We start from the raw sequence: 22,181 nt of genomic DNA on the forward strand, positions 1-22,181 counted from the left end.
CAACTCAATCAATGACACTCGTTGGCCTGCCCAAAACTTGTTGGTCTTCCAGTGTAAAGAGGTGACTTTAAAACATGTTACAGGCCCTTCAGCCCTTGATGTTGTACTGACCTTTTATCCTATTCCAAGATCAAACTACACACCCTACATTTTACTATCATCCATGTGCCTGTCCAAGAGTTGCTTAAATGTCTGTAATGTATCTGACTCTACTACCATTGCTGACAGTGCATTCCACGCACCCACCACTCTGTGTAAAGTTCATACTTCTGACGTCTCCCCTAACCCTTCTTCCAATCACCTTAAAATTATGCCCCCTCGTGATAGCCATTTCCACCCTAGGAAAAAAACACTTGACAAAGCATTGGAGACTGGCAAACTCCAAGGTCCAGGACTACACTCTGAGGGACACACTAAAGCTTGGGGCAGCTGCCGCCAACAAGCAGTGGGGAAAGTCTACCATCTAAAGTCTTTTGGCCAAAGTACAATCGAGGCCAGTTAGTTATCAGACCCGTGCAGTGCCTCAAATACATGTAAATAGTTTCTTTCATATGCTAGAAATGCCCTGGATTTGTTGCACCTGTTGAAAGTCAAACCCCTTTGTTCAACATGCACAAAGAATGTACAGCACCAAACCGCTTTAGTGATTATTTATGTATATAAAGATTTTTAAGAATAAAAGTATATTTTTCAAATTAAAAAAATACAAATCAGGAGTAGGAATAGGTCATTCAGTTCCTCGAACCTGCTTTGCCACCCAATAAGATTACAGCTGATCGGATTGTGGCCTTAACTCCATATGCCTGTTCTGTAGAGATGCATTATTTAAAGTAAAAATGTCAGAACTGGAAGACTAGCAGGAGAAGAAGTCAAAGTAAAAAAGGGGAAAAGGTAAGTGTTCTAGAAACATTAGAAAAAAAGAGCAAACAGCAGGAGGAACACACACGCACAGAGACAGAAAAGCTGCTCAGGATGGGTAAATTTCAGAAGTGAAACCAGAGCCAGTTAGAGATAGGAGGGAAGTTAAAAGGAATACATAAAACGTAGACTTTATGAATAGATGGGCGAGTATGTGTGAAAAAAAAATCAGCAAATTGAAAAAAAGGGAATAAAAGTGAAAAAGCAGTGCAGGATCCAGCAACTCAAGAATGAGGGAAAAAAAGTATGTCAACCCTAAGGGAGAAGTACAGTAAATTACCTGCCAGTGTGGGGAGTAAACAGTGCTTGGATACAGATTGAATATGACATCTAAGTGACAAATGACTTCAATCCACTGACAATACAAGATTCTTCATGCTTGAATAATCAATCCCTAGACATCACTCTTTTTTTGTAATTTTTTGATGCAAACCATTAAGAAATACCTTTTCTTTGATTTTGGTTGATAAATATGGCTGCAACACTGGATTCTTCAAATCTCTTTCCCCCCTCTGCCCTGTGCTCCTGCATAGTCAAAAATAACCATTTCCTTTTTCAATATGGCAATTAGATTCAACAATTCTGTTGTGAGTACAATTAACAACACAAAGTAATGTGCAGTCTCCAAAGTAGCTTTCAAGTAAAGAATGGAACTGTTTGACAGTGACAGCACAGGACCAAGATTCCAAATTGAGACATCACTCTCTGGATGAGCCATTAACACAATGACATGTACCTGGAGTGACCAAAGGCAGAGGGGGGAGGTGAAGAAGGTGAAAGGTGAAATCTATCTGAAGAGATGAACACTGGACAAAGTCCAACTCCAATACATAGTACAAACAATTGCTGCTACTCTAAACATTTCAATTTCCCATGGGGACTTGTGGTGCACTTGACCAATTGTTGCATTGCACCTTCTAGCTCGTACACAATGGAGGTATAGTACTTAACTGCTGAAGATCATGAAAACTTAAATTAGTAGATGAACTGCAGATCAAAGGTGCTACTTTTTCTCAATGGTGTTGACTTCTTGGAGTTATTGGAGCTGGAAAAGCACAGAAGGTCAGACAGCATCTGAGGAGCGGGAAAATCAATGTTTCGAGCCAAAATGTTGACTTTCCTGCTCCTCGGATGCTTTCTGACCCACTGCGCCTTTCCAGCTCCACATGTATTAACTCTGGCTTTCAGCATCTCCAGTCCTTATAGTCTCTAGGTTCAAGTCCTACCTGCCATAGAGGTATGCCATAACATCTCTGATCAGGTTATTTAATTTTTTAAACTTCTCTGTAAAAGTCCATGCTCACATACAGTAAGACTTGAACAGCATTACATTTTGGGCTGATAAATAACAAGTAACATTTATGCCCTACAAGTTCCAAGCAATGATCAGAATTAACAAGAGTACAGCTGAACACCGCAGTTTGATATTCAACAGCAATAAATGGTCAAAAGCCATCAGCATCACGTCCAGGAGGTTGCCACTGAATAGTAACTTAAGTAGACCAACTACATAAACACTGAGGCTACATCAACTGGTCAGAGATTTGGAATTCTACAGCAAGTTATTTAACCTCTGATTGACGCCTTTACAACATCTGTAAAACCACAAGTCAGCAATGTGATTGAATACTTTCCACTTGCTTGGAAATGTGCAGCTCCAATAACTCCACAAAGTCTACACCATTGAAAAAAAGTAGCTGCTTTGATCTGCAGTTCATCTACTAATTCAAGTTTTCATGATCTTCAGCACTGAAGCACTATACCTCTATTGTGTACGAGCTAGAAGATGCACAGCAACAATTGCCAGGTACTGATCATATCTAACAAGAAACAAACAAACAAACCAGTGTCCCGTAGCACTCAATGACATTAGTATCACCAAACCCCCCACTATCAACATCTTGGAGGTTATTACAGACCAGAAACTGAATAGGACAAGCCATATAAATTCCATGGCTACAAAAGCAGGTCATAGACTGGGACTGGATTGCAGCAGTTCAAGAAGGCAGGTAACCACCACTTTCTCAAGGGCAACTAGGGATTGGCAATAAATGCTGATCCCATCAGCAACGGCCATATCCCATTAATGACTGTTTTTAAAACAATCGAAGTTCCAGTGACATACCTCCAGACCAGTGATCTCTAACACCTTGAAGGACAAGGCCAACATGTAGGGATGGTGTTCCTGATGTACAAGTTCTTCTTCAAGTCACACCTTATCCTAACTTAAAATTATATAACCATCCCTTCATTGTCACTGAATCAAAACTGTGCAACTCCCATCCTAATTGTACTGTGGGTGTGCCTGTATCAGGTGGGACAGCAATTCAAGCTCACCAACACCTTCTCAAGGGCAATTAGGACTTGGAAAGAAAATGCTGATTTCCAGGAATAAATTATTGAAAATTGCTGATCAAATTTGCCTCATCCATCCATGATCACCAAACGTTTAAAACATTCAAACTTTCCCAGAGTGACATTAAATTCTCAAATAAAATTACACGAATTACACGAATTACCTAACCTCTGTAATGCTCTACGCACCAAAAATTAAAAGATCAACTCTTGTTAAAGATAAAAATTACAACAAATCACTGGGAGGAACTGTTGGAGCTCATGGGTGAAGTAATTTCACCACAAAACAAGTCTAGAAACACATAATTTAAAAACCACTGGCCTGTAATACACAGCGTCCTGTAAACGTACTGCCCAACCAGTTTTCAGTAGTTGCAATGGACTTGAAGGCTACATGGAACTTTTAAACATTGACCACTGTGTACTCAGCCAGCATTTTTTCTATGCAGCCAGATCACAAGATTATTTCAGAGTTAACAATGTCATTTTCAAAGGTCATATTTGCAGGTTATCTTTTATACATTAACATTAGGATTTGGCGCTCGCAAAACTACTGCACAATTCACTGTATTTAATCAGTTTTTTCAAGACCCTTCACCAGACAGCATCAAAACTTGCTTTTAGATCCCCATCAAATGTTTTGCACTTTTGGCAAAGATTAGCAGACCGACAAACAATGAAAACATTCCGGGGTATCAAGTCAGCACAGAAATCTAAATGGCTTCAAACATCAGAAATAAGGAAACCAGAACAGCAACAGCAATGGCAAATATAGGAAACAGTAGCAACAAGTGTTCAAACATACGAAGAATGCCTCAGAACCCACTAACCATTTGCCTGTACAATTCTTCATTCTCAGGGATCGTGAGCATGCAGTGCAGAAAAATTCATATTTGCTGCTCTCTGACAGAATTAAGCACTTCGTTCCCTGCACTACAGCTTACCAGGACAAAGGTGAAAGCCTCCCAATTACAGGCCTTATTTAGTATATGCAGACAAGATACCAATAGGAAGAGAGACTTGCATCTCAAATGTCACTCCATTTTTTTTAGAAGACTGGCAAATGGAATGCACTAAACTCTCCCATCATCATTACATTCTGAAAAAAAAAATCTTGCCACATTAAAGTTAAACAGGAAGCTTAAGGAATACTCAAATGTGCAGGCACTTCCTCCAGCTGTACAGAAACACATACGATTTAATGGTTGCAACACACCAATGCTTCATTAAAGTAATAACAAAATGAAATTGTTTAAACACTATGAATTCAAGCAGCTCTTCACAAGCGAACAATGTAATAAAGTGAAATTTAATGAACCATGGCCGATGGTGGAATCTGAATTCAATAAAAGTCTGGAATTAAGTGTCTAATGATGACCATGAATCCATTATCAATTGTTGAGAAAATCCATGCAGCTCATTGATGTCCTTCAGGGAAGGAAGTTGCTATCCTTACCTGGTCTGGCCTGCATGTGACTCCAGACCCACAACAATGTGGTTGACTCTTAACTGCCCTCTGGGTAATTTTTAGGGATGGGGAATGAATGCTGGCTTGGACAGCAACGTCGTCGTCCTGTGAATGATTATATTTTGATCCAGCGATGATTAAGGAAGTGATAGCGATAAGCCTGAATAGCATGTGGCTTAGCGTGGAAAGTGCATGTGGAGATAGCGTATAGCGACAGAACTAAAATGATACTACAACCAACGAATCAGATCCAAACTCCACAGTCCTGCCACATCCATTCGTGGTTGGTGGTGAACAATTAAGCAACTCATTGGAGAAGATGTTAAAACCCTCTACTATGATGGTGGGAGACCAACACATCTGTGCAAAAGAAAAGACTGAAGCAATCTTCAGCCCAATTTCCTGAAAGGATAATCCATTTTGCCACCTCTGGGAGATATCCAGTGTCACAAATGCCAGTTTTCAGCCAATTTAATTCACTCCATGTGATACAATAAAACAGTTGGAGACACAACTTCAAAAGCACCAGATCCTGACAAAATTATGGCAACGGTGCTGAAGGCTTGTGCTACAGTACTTCCCTTGTACTGAGTCAGTGCTGTTCCAGAGCATTGACAGCACTGACATCTAACCAACAATGTGGGACATTGCCCATGTATGAACTCGATACGAAATGCAGGACAAATCCATCTCAACCAAGTTACATTATGCCAATGTGACAGAAGGTGTCATCAACAGTGCTATCAAGTAGCACTTGCTTATTAAAGTTCTGCTCATTGACATTCAGTTTAGGTTCGTCCAGGGCCACTCAACTCCTGACTTCCTTTATAACCTTATTTCAAACATGGACAAAAGAACTGAATTCCAGAATTGAGGTGAAAGTGACTGTCCTTGATAAAAGACTACATTTTCCCAAGTGCAGCATCATGGAGTCTCAGCTAATCTAGGGTCAATAGAAATCAGAGGAGAAAACTCTCCACTAGTTGGAACCAGACTGGAACAAAGATCATTTTCTGGATTAGTGGTGCTGGAAGAGCACAGCAGTTCAGGCAGCATCCAAGTAGCTTCGAAATCGACGTTTCAGGCAAAAGCCCTTCATCAGGAACAAAGGCAGTGAGCCTGAAGCGTGGAGAGATAAGCTAGAGGAGGGTGGGGGTGGGGAGAAAGTAGCATAGAGTACAATAGGTGAGTGGAGGAGGGGATGAAGATGATAGGTCAGGGAGGAGAGGTCGGAGTGGATGGGTGGAAAAGGAGATAGGCAGGTAGGACAAGTCTGGGCAAGTCATGGGGACAGTGCTGAGCTGGAAGTTTAGAACTAGGGTGAGATGGGGGAAGGGGAAATGAGGAAACTGTTGAAGTCCACATTGATGCCCTGGGGTTGAAGTGTTCCGAGGCGGAAGATGAGGCGTTCTTCCTCCAGGTGTCTGGTGGTGAGGGAGCGGCGGTGAAGAAGGCCCAGGACCTCCATATCCTCAGCAGAGTGGGAGGGGGAGTTGAAATGTTGGGCCACGGGGCAGTGTGGTTGATTGGTGCGGGTGTCCCGGAGATGTTCCCTAAAGCACTCTGCTAGTAGGCGCCCAGTCTCCCCAATGTAGAGGAGACCGCATCGGGAGCAACGGATACAATAAATGATATTAGTGGATGTGCAAGTAAAACTTTGATGGATGTAGAAGGCTCCTTTAGGGCCTTGGATAGAGGTGAGGGAGGTGGTGTGAGCGCAGGTTTTACAGTTCCTGCGGTGGCAGGGAAAAGTGCCAGGATTGGAGGGTGGGTTGTGGGGGGCGTGTACATGACCAAGTAGTCACGGAGGGAACAGTCTTTGGGGAAGGCGGAAAGGGATGGGGAGGGAAATATATCCCTGGTGGTGGGGTCTGTTTGGAGGTGGCGGAAATGTCGGTGGATGATTTGGTTTATGCAAAGGTTGGTAGGGTGGAAGGTGAGCACCAGGGGCGTTCTGTCCTTGTTACGGTTGGAGGGGTGGGGTCTGAGAGCGGAGGTGCAGGATGTAGACGAGATGCGTTGGAGGGCATCTTTAACCACGTGGGAAGGGAAATTGCGGTCTCTAAAGAAGGAGGCCATCTGGTGTGTTCTGTGGTGGAACTGGTCTTCCTGGGAGCAGATCCGGCGGAGGCGGAGGAATTGGGAATACGGGATGGCATTTTTGCAAGAGGTAGGATGGGAAGAGGTGTAATCCACGTAGCTGTGGGAGTCGGTGGGTTTTTAAAAAATGTCAGTGTCAAGTCGGTCGTCATTAATGGAGATGGAGAGGTCCAGGAAGGGGAGGGAGTTGTCAGAGATAGTCCAGGTAAATTTAAGGTCAGGGTGGAATGTGTTGGTGAAGTTGATGAATTGCTGAACCTCCTCGCGGGAGCACGAGGTGGCGCCAATGCAGTCATCAATGTAGCGGAGGAAGAGGTGGGAAGTGGTGCCAGTGTAATTACAGAAGATCAACTGCTCTACGTAGCCAACAAAGAGACAGGCATAGCTGGGGCCCATACGTGTGCCCATGGCTCCCCCTTTGGTCTGGAGGAAGTGGGAGGATTGAAAGGATGTTGGAAATCAGTTACCTGAACTCAGGCACACTGGAGAAGCTTGTTAGGGTCTTGTCCTAAATACAGCCATTTTCAGCTGCTACATTAATTACCTTCTCTCCAGCTTAAGTGGTGGCATGTTCTACGTTTTTTGTGGTTCCTCAGGTATTCAAGCATGTCCATGTCCAAGTGCAGCAAGATTTGCACATATCTAACCATTCACTGCCCCTTGACATTCAATAAATTAGCAATGCTGAATCCTCAGCTATCAACTATCCTGGGAGGTTATGATTTACTACAAACTGAACGGGCTAGCTATTTCTTTGCACTCAGTGCATCACTGGCTTGGCCAACATCCTCTGGAGGCATAATGCTCCTTGCCATCCTGTTCAGTCACACCTGACCCCCCATGATAAATACATGCCTGAAACTAATGTCCTGCTACCCTGTGGTCACATGATAAAATGTGGGTTTTAACATTTTCTTTTAACTACTAACTGCCATGAAAAAATGTCAGTCTAAAATCCTACCTTTCAGACCCAAGGAAGAGTCTTAGACTTGCAATGTTGATGAGACCAACTTTGTTTTGTCACAAATGTTACCTGACCAAAAAGTATTTCTGGATTATTTTTATTTTTGTTTTCAAATGTTTGGCATCTGCATTATTTGCAATAGGTGCTGATTAACTGGTTTCATTTCAGGATTCATATTTTTTTCTTTGCACTGATTTTTTTTTCCATTTATCCATGGGATGTGGCAATCTCTGGCTATGCCAACATTTATTGCCCATTACTAACTGCCCTTGAGAAAGTAGTGTTGAGCTGCATTTTTGAACCACTACAGTTTTTGGGTTATGCGTACAACCAATAGTGCTGTTAGGAAGTGACTTCCTGGATTTTGACCTAGCAACAGCAAAGAAACATCAATATAAGTAAATATATCCGTCCTGTTTGAGGATGGTGAGTGGTTGGAAGGAACTTGCATCTACTCCCATTGTTCCTCTTGGTTGTAGAAGTTTGAAGGTGTTATCACGGGAGCTTTGATTAATTACTGCATTGCATGTTGTAGCTCTTACATACTATTGCCACTATACAACAGTGAGAATACAGCACATTTTGAACAGACTTTGGGGAGACAAAAGTTTCTGATCAGTTATTCAGTTACTGACTGCAGAATTCCCAAACTCTGACCCATACTTGTAGTCACAATATTGAGATGTCCAGTCCAGTTCAGTTTCTGGTCAATGGCAACCCTCAAGATGTTGATGGTTGGGGATTCAACAATGGTAATGCTATTGAATGCCAAAGGGTGATTATTGGAATTTCTCTTATTGGTCATTACCTGTGACTTGTGAGGAATGAATGTTACTTGCCAGTTATCAGCCCAAGCCTGAATATTGCGCAGATCTTGTTGCACATTGACACAGACTGCTTCAATAACTGAGCAGTCCCAGGTGGTGGTAAATATAATACTATCAGTAAAAAGACCCATTCCTGGGCTTAGGGAGATCATTGATGAAGTAGCTGAAGATGGCCAGCCCAGGAGACCACCCTGAAGAACTCCTGCAAAGATGGTGTCTTGGAGCTAAGATGTTTTGACTTCCAACAACCACAATAGTCTTCCATATGTGACTCTGCTTTTGCAAGGGTTCCTTGATGCCAAGGACAATCACTCTCACCTCACTTCTGGAGTTCAGCTTTTTTGTCCTGTATTAACCAAGGCTGTAAATGAAGCCAGGAACTGAGCAGCTCTGGTGGAATACAAACTGATCATCAGTGAGCAACTTATTCCTTAGCAAATGCTGCATGACATCAGTGCTGTTGAGACTATTCATCATTTTGCAGCTGGCTAAATGTAGCTTAATGGATGGTTTGGATTTATGCTACATTTTGTGGAAAATTTACAGTACCAGGTAGATTCCAGTGTTGGAGCTATCCTGGAGCATCTTGTTTATCAGTGTTAAGAAGCTGAAGCCTTCAACAATATTGTCCGAGAACTTTTTGGGGCTCCATAGCTTTCACAGTAAGTACCCAGTGTCACCAACCATTTCTTCCTATCACATGGAGGCAAAAGATGTATGGTTTAGAAAGGCATTATGTGTCAGTGCAGTCATGGTGGCCTGAAGGGCTTCTTCCGGTGCTGTACTGCTCTTTGCTAAAGTCTTGATTTTTTCACTGATGCACTGGGCTCCCCCATCGCTGAGCATGAGGAATTTTGTTCGGAGCCTTCACTTCCTGTCACCATGATTCACGTCTGGATGGAGCAAGACTGCAGAGCTGAGATTGGTTGTGGGATCACTTAGCCTCGTCAATTACATGATGCTTCCACTGCTTGGCATGCAAATGGTCCAGTGTTGTAGTTTTATTAGGTGGACATCTCATTTTTAAGATATGCTTTTCTTGGCATGCCCTCCTTCACTCTTCATTGAGTTTGCATTGGGTTCAGCATGATGGTAATAATACAGTTGGGAATGTGCCTAGCAATGAGGTTACAGATTGTGGTTGAACACTGTAGTGCAGCTACCAAAGGCCGTAAAGTGTCCTTTGGATACCCTGTTTGCATCGCTAGATCTGTTTCAAAGCCTGCCCCATTTAGCAGAAGATACTGCCACATAACATGATATTATAATATATGCTAATATGTCACGGATAAGGTTGGGTATTTTGAGCAAAGAAAATATGAACACGGCAATGCGCTACAACTGATTTATATATATTCCTATTGCTTTCTACTTCTTTTACATTCATTGCAATTCTTGAACAAATAACAATTCTTTAAATGTAATAATTCAACATCATAGAGTCGGTTAATCTTAGCTGACAAAAAGAATGCTGAAAATACCTAAGAGTTCAAACTACAAAAGGACAAAGGGCAGAACTGATGAATTACTTTCACATAAAATGCTATAAAACTTCAGTTTTTCTTTACAAGCACTAGTGTTTAATATTACTTCAAAGTTTTAAGACTTATAGATGTTCTTTGTTTCACTGTTTTGATTTTTAAAACGTGGATTGAAGGAATTTGGTTTCTTGATTGCAAATTTACAAACATCAAAACAGGACAAGCTCGTAAATTTTGTAAAAGTGGTAAAGGAAAGCACAGTGGAGGCTAAACAAACTGCACCAGATGTACAAGCTGGTCGGAGATTGGTTGAGAAGGAAGTAGGCCAGTGGCAGCAGATGAAGAGGTTACAGTAGTAAGAGATACAGAATCATTTCAATCTTTGATTTTGCGAGCTGAGGAGATATGTAACTCAGAAGGACTATTGCCAGAAATCAAGTGTTAGTATGTGGAATTCATGGTGAAATGATAAAATCAGCATTATGTAGAGTGTCAGGTGAAAAGTGGAGAAGTGGTGGTGGGCAACTCTCAGCTCCAATTTGTCCTTGGTAATAATATAGCTGGATCACATGTAAATATGTTGTCTACTGTGGTTAAAAAGCCAGTGGAAAATCAGGCAACTGCGGAATTGCATGATGTATATCCTAGAATATTTTTCTGACTGTATAATAACAAGATCTCAAAGTCACCAGTTGAAACAGGAGAAGAAATCAAAAGAATACTGATAAGGAAGTTGAAATAGAATTACCAGAGATCATGTTTGATCAAATAGTTGAGAAAAAGCAAGAACAGGTGTGGGACAAAGTGGACATCTTTAGAATAGAAATATGAAAACTGAACTAATTATATTGAAAAGCACACAGAGAGAAAGAATCTGAGTGTATTCCCAAACATTACTATCTTTAAAATGATGTCTTGATGAGGAAAATACAGACCACCACATATTCAGGTGTATTACAAATGGGCAGAAGTTCATCAAGTTGTATGTCAAGTGGATTATAGAAAGGAGGTGGTGCAGATAGCACACAAATTACCAGTAGGAGGCAATTTGGGAATATTAAAAGCCAAAACATAAAAACATTTTTTGGCCTGGATTGCATAAGGATGTAGTTGAATTTTGCCAGATATGGCATATGTTTTGGGTAATTGGAAAACCTCAGACAGTAACAAAACCAGCACCTTTAATACCTATTCCTGCATTTGAGAACTCTTTTACAAGGTGCTTAATTGATTACATAGAGCCCCTACCTAAAACAAAAAGTGAGAATCAGTTTTTGTTAACAATATTGAATGTGTCCTCTCAATTCCAGAGGCCATTCCATTAAGCAATATCACAGCTAAAAGGATTGTAGAAGAGTTACTCAATTTTCTTTACTAGATAAACATTACCCACAGATCAAGGGTCAAAGTTTATATTAAAATTATTCAAGGAAGTTATGGACAGCTTTGGAATAAAACAATTGAAATCAATTGCATACCAAATTAACCTCAGGGAGCATTAGAAAGGTGGCATCAAACATTAAAGACCATGCTGAGGGCTTATAGGCAAGACCATTCAGACAGTTGGGATACTTTTTCCCCATTAGGGATGCATGAAATGAAATGAATCAACCAAATGCAATCCACTGAATTTGTTTTTGGGCTTGAGGTGAAAGGACCACTGAAGTTAATCAAGGACAAATTGGCAAGTCAGAATCAGAGACCACATATTTGGAAGAGAGGTTGTAAAGACAATGGGGCCAAAGGATCTAGCAAGGCGGAAAGCTAAAAATTGTCAAACATAGGAAGGGGTGTGGCCAGTTCTCCCAGTTCAGGGATTTCTCAGTTTTGTTTAGCTGTAGCAGTCAAGAGGTGTGAACATCAGACGGGTTTTAAGCTTAAGTAAATGATTCTTAAATGATTTTTTCTGGACGTTGTTCCGTCCTGCCAGTAAGAATCTGTGTTTGAATTTATCTTTCTGCCAAACGGTATGTTTATGGGATGTTACTATATGGGAACAGTTAATTAGTTAAGATGCTGTATCAGGTCAGTTAAGTTTTTCAATAGTTAAGGTATTCTGAATTCCACCTTTTTTTTTTGTTCATGTTTCAACTGTCATGTTTAAGTAAACTGCTTTGCTTAAAGCCAAATGGTTTGACCAGGTGCATCACACCTGCAGCACCCATTTCACATCTGCCTTCAAAATAAAATAAAAGACTTAGGATCTACGCTACCTTCTTAAAATACCTGGAAGGAGTCTGGCCTGCTCCATAACAATAGTCAATAAACTAAATTTTAAAACAGGGTCTTAAAAAGAAGAAAGTGAGTTTAAGAGGCAAGAAATTTAGAGAGGAAATTCCAAAGCTTAAAGCATATGCAGCTGAAGGCACATCCACCATTGCAGGTATCATTAAAATTGTGAATGCTCAAGAAGCCATAATTAAGAACATACATATCTCAGGTGGTTGAGGGATTGGAGGAAATTATAGAAAATGGAGAGAATGAGGCATTTTTATAAGATGCATTCCTTAAGCAGGAGTCAGTGCATGTCAATGTCCAGGGTGAACAGGACTTGATGCGAGCTTTGGATGCATTAAATGTTGGGGTGGGTAAATTTTGCAACCAGTCAGAAACATACTGGAAAAATGAACTATAGAAGTAACAAATATTAGACAATGTTTTCAGCAGCAGGAGAGGCAAGGCAATGTCAGCCTCTGATACAGAAGTACAGAGCACTAAAGGTGGCAGAGCAGGTAACAAGGTTGTAAAAATGCTTCATTGGAAGGGGCATTGAGTAGAAGGATAGACATGTTTTGCTGCAGCTTTATAGAACTTTAGTTAGTCCACACTTTAAATGTTGAGTACAGTTCTGGTCACCACACGACCAGAAGGATGTGGATTGCTTTGGAGAGGATACAGAAAAGGTTTATCAGGATGTAGCCTGGTATGGGGGATTTTAGCTATGAAGTAAGGTTGGATAGACTGGGTTTGTTTTCACTGGAATGCAGGTTCATGGGGCAACCTGATATAAATGTATACGACTGTGGATGGTGTGGATAGAGTTGGGGGGGGGGTGAAAGGAGTTTTAAAGAGATGTGCAAGACAAATGTTTCACTCAAAGGATGGTGAGTGCCAGGAACAGGCTGCCAGAGGAGGTGGTAGAAACAGACAATAACAGCATTCAAGAGACACATACAGGAATAGAAAAGGAATAGAGGGATACGGATCCTGTAAGTGAAGACAGTTTTCGTATGGAAGAGCAAAATGTGTCAGTGCAGGCTTGGAGGGCTGAAGAGCCTCTTCCTGCGCTGTATTGTACGTTGTTCTTTCTTTGCTCTTTACATGGTGTAGGTACCTAGTTGCAAGTTCATCCCAGGATCAAACATAACCCCAAGAGTGCATTCTAAATAAACATTTACCCATATACAAACCACGTCGTATGGACAACGACACGACACCAGAAACTTATTTCCTCCCCTCTGAGGGACGCAGCCCAGTAGTAGAGGAAATACTATTCCAGTTCCTCCCAGGAAATCAGTCAAGTCAATCATGAGCAAGACAAGAATCTCAATTTAATCAAGATCTTGCAATCAAGAAGCTAATGAGCCTCTTCTTGTAAGAGTGGTATCCCGGAGGACTATGTTACGACCACAGCTGAATGTATCATAGAGCAAATCAGATCACAGGGCGCAGCTTGGCTTGGTAGAGAAGTTTTATTTTTGGTATTCAGTCACTGCTTCACAGATGAACAAATTTAAATTGTTAAATCACTAAGTGACAATATAATTCCAAATATTAGAAATAAAGATTCAACCCTCTCACCCTCAATAGATGATCTTCTCACACTTTCAGAGCAAATTCATGGGTTTTCCATAATCATTTTAATAAGCCACTCAAGGCCTCTACTTCAGGCATGAGACTATATCCCAAACAGGAACTAGAGTGTCTGTTTTGCATCTCGAGCCGGCTCCACCTTTCAACAGGATCGTGACTAAGTCAAGTTCACTTTTCCACATTTTCCCCATAACTCTTGATTCCTCTACTGATCAATAATCTATTTCAGTCTTAAACATGCAACATTCCAAAGACTCTCAAGCCTCTGCAAGAAATTCCTCCTCATCTCAGTCTCAAATTGGGACCCCTTTATGCTGAGACTATGCTGTCTGGTCCTAGATGCTTCCATGAGTAGAAATGACCTCTCACATTTACTCTGTCGGGCCTCTTAAGAATCCTACACGTTGAATGGGATCACCTCTCATTCTTCTAAATTCCAATAAGTAAAGTCTCAACCTGTTCAACTAACCTTGCCCTGGCTGGTTTGGAGAGTGCCATATTAACAATCTTTTCTCTCTGACAGAACAAAGGACAAAGAAAATTTACAGCCCAGGAACAGGCCCTTCAGCCCTCCAAGCCTGAGTCAATCCAAATCCACTGTCTAAACCTATCATCCAATTCCTAAGCATCTGTATCCCTCTGCTCCCCATCTACTCATGCATCTGTCCAGACGCATCTTAAATGAATCTATCATGCCTGCCTCTACCACCTCTGCTGGAAACGTGTTCCAAACGCCCACCACTCTCTGTGTAAAGTACTTGCCGCATGTATCCCCCTTAAACTTTTCACTTCTCACCTTGAAAGCGTGACCTCTCGTTATCAAATCCTGCACCCTGGTAAAAAGCTTATCTCTATCTACCCTGGCTATACCCTTTATGATTTTGTAGAACTCAAATCAGGTCACCCCTCAATCTCCTTTTTTCTAATGAAAACAAACCTAGCCTACTTAACCTCGCTTCATAGTTAGCACCTTCCATACCAGACAACATTTTCGTAAACCTTCTCTGCACCCTCTCCAAAGCGTCCACATCCTTTTGGTAATGTGGTGACCAAAACTGTAATCAGTATTCTAAATGCGGCCAAACCAATGCCTTGTACAATTTTAACATGACCTACCAGCTCTTATACTCAATACCCAGACCGATGAAGACAAGCATACCACATGCCTTCTTGACCACTCTATCCACCTGTGCAGCAACCTTCAGGGTACAATCTGGGTTATCCCAGATCTCTCTACTCATCAACTTTTCCCAAGGCTCTTCCATTTAAGGTATAGTCCGCTCTAGAATTAGACTTCCCAAAATGCATCAACTCACATTTGCCTGAATTGAACTCCATCTACCACTTCTCCGCCCAACTCTCCAGTCTATCTATATTCTCCTGTATTCTTTGACAATCCCCTAGGCTTTCTGCTACTCCACCAATCTTCGTGTCATCTGCAAACTTGCTGATCATACCAAGTGTTCTCTTCCAGAAATTTATGTATATCACAAACAACAGAAGTTGCAACAAATATATTTTTCTACCCTTGTTCCGACTGAACTGTTCCTCAAAGGTTTAAAGATTTAAATGTCTGTATACAAAACTTCAGACAACCCTGTATCACTCACAGAACTCAATAATCAAGCTGAAAGTGTGTTACCTAATCTTAATGCACAACACAGAAAAACAAATCACACTTAAAACTATGGATGATTCTTCAACTTTAGAACCAAAAGTCTCCAACTACTAATCATAAAATGACTCCAAATTCAAATTATACCAGAGGATAGCAACTATCACTGAAGTCACTAGCTTTCTGCAACTGACTTCACAGCACACTGTTTGAAAAACACTGCTAAATATAGCTTTAACCTGTTGTATACTCAGCCCATAGCAAAAGCTGTTATAATTAAGAAACACATTTATAAACAAAACCAATTGCAATTGCAATGAAAAGTACAAGTCTCAAATCTAGTCAATTCTTTATTTAGTTTGTGCTTGTGAATGTTTGCAAGAATTATTCTTTTTAAATGCAGAATGACTCAAGTGCTGTGTTTTTTTTAAGAAAAGCACAAGTACATCATAAGCCTGAATATAATTTCTTTCACTGGGAAATTGTTAACTCTTTCACTTTTAGAATGGGAGAAAGTGGAGATCCAAGATGGCGGCATTTCAATTGGTCTGCCCTGCTGAGCTCTGCATCATAATCCAGGTAAGGTGGTGCATTTACCCTCCCCTTTTTAGCTATTGTGGCAAAACTCCTAGGTCCCCAGAATTGCAGTGTATTAGTTTGTTGATCAGAGAAGATGACTAAGGGAAAAGGGCCGCAAGGATCGCAACAAGCAGGGCACTCCCCTGCAGCAACTGACATGCCCATAGCCGCAGCATCAGTCTCCCCAAACGCTCCTGTGGACTTAAATGCGCAGCAGAGCCTGGTCTCTGAGTTTGTGAAACTCCAAGAGAAGATCGATTCAGTGGTGGAGGAGACCCGGACCAGACTGGAACCGATCTAGGCCATGCTCAAAAGCACGATCAGGAGATCCAGTGTCTCGGCAGCACATAAAGGAGGTGGAACAGCGGACCATGGCTTCCAAAATTGCGGCAGAATCCTTGACGGGTCGGGTTCAGGCCTTGGAAAGGCAGGTATGGGTCTTAGGGGAGCAGATCGACAACCTCGAAAAGCAAGGCCGTCAGAAAAACATCGGCTGCCGGAACAGGAGGAAGGAGGCCAGCTAGTCAGCTTTATGGAGCAATGGCTCTCGCAGTTCTTGGGGCTGGAGGTTGAGGTGGGCCAGGTGCGAGTCGAACGGGCCGACCGGGTCACAGTGCCCAGGCCCGAATCAAACCAGCACCCCCACCCGGTCCTAGTGCGATTCCAGCACTATAGAGATAAACAAATGGTTTGGAAGCTTCCAGAGCACTGGGGAAGGATCCACAGGCCCTGATATACAAGGGATCAAAAATTAAGTTTTTCCAGGACTTTTCTGCAGTTGTGATACGCAAGAGGAAGGCCTTTGATGAGGCAAAGAAGAGGCTGAGAGACTTGAATATTCAGTACTTTGTAAGATATGCAGCAGTGTTATGTTTCAGCTAGGAGAGTCATTGTATAATTCTGACTCAGAAAAGGCAATGGACTTCCTGGACACTTAAATAGTTGGTTCAGGTAATATGGACAATAGTGTTTTCTTTGTTTTCTCTGTGGCTTTCTTGTGTTACCTGGTTTTGCTCTTATAATATGTGGGGGTCTTTTTTCCCTTTGCCCTTCTTTCTCCCCTCCCATTGTCTTTTTCCTATTATTTCCTTTTCTCTTCTCTTTCTTGGTCTGGAATACGGCAGGGTTCGGGTCTTTTTAAAAAAATCAATACTGACTGGGGTAAGGGTGGGACGGGTTGAATGCCCTTTTCTAATTTTCTTGCTTTTTTTTATAAACTTTGTTTGCCTTGGTTTGCGGCTTCAGCTAGAAGGAGCCATGACGGGTTAGTGGGTCATGTGAATGGCCCCTATGGGCAAGGGAGAAAGTCTCGTCTTATTTGTTTTGTGTGTTGGATCATTGCAGAAGTAGTTTTTTAGAAATTTTGCTTTGGCAGCTTTTGTAGTTGTATTTGAGTTTATATGAATCTTTTACTGCTTTCTCTCGGTGCATTATGAGTAGGGTTCTTCCTCTCCGGGGTGTCACGGGCTGTCTTGGATGGCTATGACTAATTGTTCATTTAAATGGTGCACCTGGATTATTAAGGGGAGTCATTGACCGATTAAGAGAAAGAAAATACTTTCAAGCTTTAGAAAAGAAAGGGTTGATGTTGCCCTACTGCAAGAAACACGTTTAGGCAATAAGGAGCTTTTAAAGTTACAGCAGGGAGGGTTGGGCTGGATGTTTTTCTCATTCTTTAATTCTAAAAGAAGATGAATAGCTATACTTATCCAGAAGAATCTCCCATTTCAGCTGTTAGATCAAATTAGGGATGAATATGGGCGGTTTGTGATCCTCAAAGCTTTAATACATGGAGAAGAGTTTGTATATTTCGAATGTATATTGCCCCCCCGGCACACGCCCTCAAATGTTTAATGAATGCACTTCCCAGGTTGATGGCCCTTGCAGCGTGCCATACTATTATAGGGGGAAGACTTTAATCATCTTATGGACCGAGGTACAGAGGATGCCTAGGGGTCTTGCTGGCATATCCCCGCAATCCAGACAACTGGTGGACCTGAATGGGGAGTTGGTGCTGTTGGATGTGTGGAAATGTCTTCACCCTGAGATTAGGGATTTTACCTTCTTCTCTAACCCACACAAGTGCCACATGAGGATTGACATGTATTTTGCTTCACTGGCCTTTTTGGATTCAGTGCTGTCCTGTAGAATTGGGAACATAGCCAATTCTGATCATACGGCAGTGTATCTGGAGGTTAAGGCCAAAGGCTTACGGCATTGGCGCATGGATCCTTTCCTCCTGAAGGACAGTAAGTTTACTGGTGTATTTTCCGCAGGAATTTACTTTTTTTTGGGATATTATTTCGGCCAGTAATCTGTCGGTGCTCTGGGAGACTTCCAAGGCCTATGCAAGGGGTTTGATTATTTCTTACTCAGCGACACGGAAGTGGCAGAGGGGAGAGCAGCAGCGTATGCTCAAGGCCCGGCTGAAGGCAGCCATGACAGCATATTTTGACAGTGACCATGTTGCAGTGGATTACAGCCCTCAGAGCTGCTCTGAATGCTGTGCTCACCCAGAGAGCAAAGAGGGAGATTTCCTTTGCAAAACAGACGTTATTCGAGTACGGTGATAAGCCGGGTAGATATATCACACCCATCAGAGAGAGTGTACAGGTACTCTCACTTGCGATTCCAAAAACATTAACGCAGCATTTAGGAAAATCAATTATGAATTGTACCAGTCAGAGAGCTGTGAGGACAGGTTGGCGAAGATGGAGTCCTTTCTTAAGACCTTGGACCTCCCAGGTTTAACTTTGGAGCACACATCTCTTTTGAATGCCCCTCTGACAATCCAAGAGATACGGGAGGCTGTGAGACAGCTCCAGAGTGGTAAAGCACCCGGCTCAGATGACTTTCAAAGCGAGTTTTATAAAGAGTTCATAAACATTTTGCCAGGGCCAACGTTGGAAGTGTACAATTATTCGTACAGGACTGTCTTCCCATCCTCTCTGATGAAAGCTAATATCTCCTTTATTCTCAAGAGAGGGAAAGCCCCAGAGGATTGTAATTTGAATAGGCCCATATCACTATTAAATGTGGATTTCAAAATTTTGTCGAAAATGCTGGCATTGAGACTGGAGAAGGTATTGCCATTCATTGTAAAGGTTTTATTAAGGCTCGCAGGTCCTCTAACAAAATTAGAAGATTACTGAATATGGTCCAGGTGTGCCAGAAAGGGTCAATTCCAGGTTTGGTATTTCCCTGGAGCAGAGAAAGCATTTGATCGCGTGGAGCAGCCATACCTCTTTTATGTCGTGGAACGATTTGGTCTTTGGTAGGGGGTCTTCACCAGATGAGTGGCAAGATTATATAATGATCCTAAGGCAGAGATTCTCACTAATAGCATAAGATCTGACAATTTTAGTATTGGTAGAGGCAGCCAACAAAGGGTGCCCCCCTTTCACCATTGCTGTTTACATTAGTGATTGAGCAGTTGACAAAGGCTGAGGCTGAGGCTGAGGCCATCTGGAAGGACACGAACATAATTGCTCCGGAGGTGGGATCGGGGATGCATATAGTCACCCTTTACACAGATGACGTTCTTCTTTTTTTAAACTAACCCGATAATATTTGTGCCCCATTTAATACAAGTGATTAATTTATCTGGTTCTTTCTCAGGATATAAAATCAATTTTATGAAGTTAGAGGCCATGCCTGTGGGGTGTCTTGTCAGAGTACCTGATCTTGGGGGTGGAATCGGATTCCCTTTTAGGTGGTCAAAGGGAGGTTTCCTTATTTAGGCATTTTTATTGGTCTTTGATCAATTATACAAAGCTAATTTTGTGCAGTTGCTAGAGAAGATAAAACAGGATCTTTGGCGCTGGGAGGCTCTTGGTTGAGTAGCTCTGGTTAAAATGAATGTACTTCGTCATTTATCATATCCCATGTGAATGCTCCCTTTGATGCTATCTAGGCAAGCGTTACAGAGGCTTAATAGTTGGCTCAATTCTTTCATTTGGCATCACAGGTGACTTCTTATTAAGCTTGAATTGCAGTTCCCACATGGTGTGTGTGTGTGTGTGTGTGTGTGGTGGGGCGGGGGGGGGGGCGGGGTTGGTGGTAGGGATGAACTTCCCAGATATTAAGAAATATGTATTAAGTTCCGTATTATCCTATGTGACTGATTGGGCTTGCCAGGACCAGAGGTCAATTTGGCTAGACATCTAGGCCTCCCAGGCAAGATGCCCCCTTCATTAATTTGTTGTTTATGGACAACATGAGGACTGTTATGGAGTATTGTAGAACCCAGATTGTCCTTAACATGGTTAAAGCATGGAGAATGATGCGACAAAGTGAGGGCAATTTATATAAAAACTTCCCAGAGGAGTTTCCTGTTTGGAAAATTTATTTGAGGGGGAGGTCATGATGTCTTTCGATCAGTTGAACCAGAAATATGAACTATCTTGGAAGGACCTTTTTCATTATTTTCAGATTAGGGACTTTATACAGACAAAGACTATATTATTGATTAATCCCTATAAGTCTGATGTGGAGAGGAGAGTACTACAATCCACAGGTACTCTCTCTCTCTCTCTCTCGATCAGTACCCTCTACCATTTACTCTGAGGTAGTGTCTTGAAGAACATTGAGCGGCTGTGCGGGATATGATCTGGAATTCAGGGCGCAGAACTTGTCAGAGGCATGGGAGGATATTTGGAAGAACGTGAGGAAAATTTCAATTTGTAATAGGATGCATGCTATGCAACTGAAGGTTCTCCACAGAGCTTATTTGGCACCGGAGCAGCTTGTGAAATTTAAGAAAGGAGCGTCTCCAATATACCCCAAACGTAAAACAGATATCGGTACTCTTACTCATTGCTTTTGGTCATGCCACCAACTTCATAGATATTGGGGTGCAAGACCGAGTGTTTTGGAAGGGGTCTTGGGAACAGAGGTCAAGGTAGAATCGGTGGCCCTCCTCTTCGGTCTGCCGAATCTCCCCTCTTTAGATGCGCATGGGAAGAAACTGTTTAATATTCTCTCATATTGTGCGAGGAAGAACATTCTGGTGAGCTGGATATCAGAAAAACCCCAGGGCTTTCGGGGTAGTGTACATTAGTTATGAAGCATATCCCCCTGGACTTCCTTACAAGTATGGTGCATCAGAAAATTGAACTTTTTTTATAGGACGTGGCAGCCCTTTTTGAACTATGCAGATTCAAACTTGTCAACTATATTGATCAGGGCATACTTGTAGCTGTGAGGGCTGTGTCTGGCAAGCCTGAGAGGAAGAATCCCGAATAAATACAGGTATGCCCACTGATGCTGTGATGAGAGGGAGCTTTGGTGGAGTTGCGCTGAGAGTTGTAACTTAATTTGCTTTGGTTCCATCCGATTTAATTTAGTTTATTTTGTTTAACTACTTACTGAATTGTTGTATGGGTAGATTTTTAAAAATCTTTTTTTCTTTTAAACTGATGATGGAGTAGAGTGGTAGTTTGTTTATCGTTATTGTTGTTATAAGATTGTTATACTATTTTGTAGCAATTTTATAATTTTGTAACAAAATTAAATATCTTCTTTCAAATAAAAAAAAATGTATAAAAAAAAAGGAAAGGAGGACTGCAGATGCTGGAGATCAGAGTTGAGTGTGGTACGGGAAAAGCACAGCAGGTCAGACAGCATCCAAGGAACAGGAAAATCAATATTTCCGGCATACGCCCTTCATCAGGAATGAGGCTTGTGGGCCGGGGAGGACGCTGAGAGATAAATGGGGTGGGGTTGGGGGACAAGCTGGTGAGAAAGCGATATGTGGATGAAGGGGAGAGAGAAGGTGATAGGTCGGAGAGGAGGGTCTAGCAGATAAATGGGAAAGGCTATGGACAGTTCAGGAGGGTTGTTCCGAGTTGGAGGCTTGGGACTGGGATAATGTGGAAGCAGGGGAAATGAGGAAGCTGTTGAAATCCACATTGATCCTGTGATTGTTCTGGCCGAGTGCTTAAGGTGATGGGTTAGAAATCCTTTCCTCATATTCCGCCTTGGCACCCTGCAACCACACGGGGTTAACGTGGATTTCAACATTTTCCTCGTTTCCCCTGCTTCCACATTGTCCCAGTCCAAA

At 42.0% G+C, this 22,181-nt stretch overlaps 1 protein-coding gene across 3 annotated transcripts in view; it reads right to left on the reverse strand.

The window, feature by feature from the left end:
- The window catches only part of LOC140495872 (long-chain-fatty-acid--CoA ligase 1-like), a 155,169-nt gene that overhangs the window by 92,385 nt on the left and 40,603 nt on the right, over positions 1–22,181 (reverse strand). The window contains exon 1 of one of the 3 annotated variants that reach the window (XM_072595106.1): positions 3,596–3,674. The exons of the other annotated variants lie outside the window; for them this stretch is intronic. The gene's annotated coding sequence lies outside the window, so the exon portion shown is untranslated. Of the gene's footprint in view, positions 1–3,595; positions 3,675–22,181 lie in introns of those variants that run through there. 3 annotated transcript variants of the gene reach the window in all.

Source organism: Chiloscyllium punctatum, chromosome 2 (assembly GCF_047496795.1).
Source record: "Chiloscyllium punctatum isolate Juve2018m chromosome 2, sChiPun1.3, whole genome shotgun sequence".
NCBI classification, from domain to species: Eukaryota; Metazoa; Chordata; class Chondrichthyes; order Orectolobiformes; family Hemiscylliidae; genus Chiloscyllium; species Chiloscyllium punctatum.